Genomic DNA, 2,500 nt, shown 5'->3' with positions numbered 1-2,500 from the left:
CGTGAGCAGAGCCGCGTCTGGCTAATTAAAGCCCTGACGTGGGAGGGTCACTCTCTCTCACAGCGGCTGACGTTTGTACTGGTTCTTACGGTACATTAAACTCCCCCCAATAAGAGCTTGTTTCATGCGTTATCGGTGGCCGTGAGCGTTAAAGGACACTTTAAAGGATCATTAAAGGAGGTTGGTTGGGGCTTTCAACCAATCAGCGTTCTCAGTGGGAGGTCGTCCTGAGCAGCTTGATATGATTGGGCCTTTTTAGGAGTGGTTGGCACTAATTGCTACAGCACACCTCTGGTTATGTCGTACTTTTAAACAATATTCACTGATGCCATTGGCCGCTGTTGATTGTGGTGGCAGTGTTTTCAGAGGACAATACTGTCTTTTAAACTACATCTCAACTGTAGTTGACTGTGTTGGTGCTGGTTTCAGTTTGACTGAGATCAGTACGGTCCTTTAAACTACATCTCAGCTGTAGTTGTCTATTTTGTGGTGGTGGTGTTCAAACTACAGCTTAAGTGTAGTTGTTGATTGTGGCTGCAGTGTTTTATTCAGTTTGACTGAATCACACAAAAAATGACCACTAAAATGACTGTTCTGTGCGAATCTGTCAGATTCCTCAGCCTTATTTCTTTTAGAGACATTCCAATAAATACATTAAATTCATTTAAATACATGTCGCTAGCATATTTAAAAAACGTGTCTAGCAAATGTAAAGATCTGTCTCTAACACGCTGGAGCACCAGGCAGGCATTCTGGAATGTTCCGCACTAGCTCAGTTATGACCCTCCTGGCTGTTTGCCCTCTACCCTCGCGACTGACCTTGGTAATTCACATGTACACTGCACGGGTGCCAGCAGCCTGGCCAAGCAAACTGGACTATCGACATCTGTGCCAGGTTTTATAAAATGGCAATTAACAGATGAGAGCCGCAGAGAGCCAGCCCGCCGCTCCTTACCCGCTAACTGTGTGGAGGATTTTTAATCCTGGCTTCATTACCTCACCTTGATGCTGCTCCCCAGTCGGTCTGGTCGTGTGCTCACTCTTACAACCACATCTCTACGAAACCACACACACATGGAGCAGGGGAAATGAACGCTAAGGTGTAAACAAAACGTCGTGTGCCTGCCGGGGGGGCCGGGGGGGGATGTATTTGTGCTTGTGCACGCATGTGTGCGCTTGTGTGTTTGCTGGTTGCTGAAATATGGTGGTTGTGCTACTTGTGCTAATTAGATCTCAGCCTGGGGAATAGAGGTCAGAGAGAGAAAAAACATAGTTTGTGTCACACACACGAGATCCAGACAGTCACACATGAGACCGTGCACACACACGCAAGTAAACACAGTTGTATTCATGTGTACACATTTATGTAACCTATATTAGTTTGGCTTTGGGGTGTTTTTTAGGTCTGTTTTTCTTAAATACATAGCTTGATGATCAGCGAGAATAAAGCGTACCTTTCCTTCACACAGCATAAGTAGTGACTGCTGAATTTCCCACAAACTGGACTAAACTGTGAAGCAGTGGTGGTGTTTCTCGCCCGTGTGTCATACCGCCAAAGCAGCTGGATTTCAGGCGGATTAGCACTCCTTACGCGTTAGAAAGCACACATCTCACTCTCAAATCCAACCATCAACTTGTTCAGTCATCTCCGACCTTCCAAAGGGCTCCTCCATGTATTAAGCTCATCTCCGAACGTGGGCCCCAGATGCCGCCTCAATCCGTCTTCCTCGCGCACCAAGACGTTTGCGCGCTTGCTGCCAAAACGAGCGTCACCCGGCAGACGGCGGAGCTCACCTCCTTCTGCACGGTCGGCGGCTTCCCCCTGCCTCACCCTCTGCGCGGCTCCGAGGCAGCGCGCCCCGGCTCGTCTCAAACCTTGGCGACCTCGAGTGACGCTAATTACGGTGACACACTGCATGCCCTCTGGGACTCGGGAGGCAATTAGAGTGTCTTGTCTCTTAAATCTGCTCCGCAGTCTATATTGCGCGCCATACTTATAAACTTTGCGCCGTGGCGACGAGAAATGACAGGGGGAGTCCGGCAAGACGGATCGCCTCCATCTAATGAGTTTGGATTTACATTTCCTGGCTTTCATAAACACATGCAGCCCAACTCTGTGCCGTGCTTTTCAAACGACGTGAAAGGTGTTTTGTTCCTCTGCCTCATTATTAGCGACTCTTCGACAGGTCAATACTCAACTTCGACCGGCAGCACGCTCCGCTCCAGGGGGGTGCTGGGAGATATGATCTAATCGAGCTCGCTAACCTGCTGATCTGCCCGACACCTGCTGAGCTGCTCAGCTCTGGCCTCCGGTGGTAACAGCCTTAGCGTTCCGAGGACAAACGATTTTCCATACAAGCGTATCCCCCCAGAGAGTTAAAGTCCAGGAGGCCATTTGAAAAGCAAATAAGGCACAGCATCATTTGGAAACATAATTTAAGCAACACCGCTGCTCATACAGGATTTAGAGTACTTTCTGCCTTTGCTATTAGTGGCTATT

The 2,500-nt window shown here is 48.6% G+C and overlaps 1 protein-coding gene across 5 annotated transcripts in view; it reads left to right on the top strand.

The window, feature by feature from the left end:
• LOC113580013 (mannosyl-oligosaccharide 1,2-alpha-mannosidase IC) overlaps positions 1-2,500 on the top strand; it is a 145,953-nt gene that overhangs the window by 99,745 nt on the left and 43,708 nt on the right. The gene's annotated exons all lie outside the window — the stretch shown is intronic.

The sequence above is a fragment of the Electrophorus electricus genome, chromosome 1, assembly GCF_041902795.1.
Source record: "Electrophorus electricus isolate QZ-2024a chromosome 1, ASM4190279v1, whole genome shotgun sequence".
In the NCBI taxonomy this organism is placed as follows: domain Eukaryota; kingdom Metazoa; phylum Chordata; class Actinopteri; order Gymnotiformes; family Gymnotidae; genus Electrophorus; species Electrophorus electricus.
This window is presented reverse-complemented; position numbering and strand designations above follow the sequence as displayed.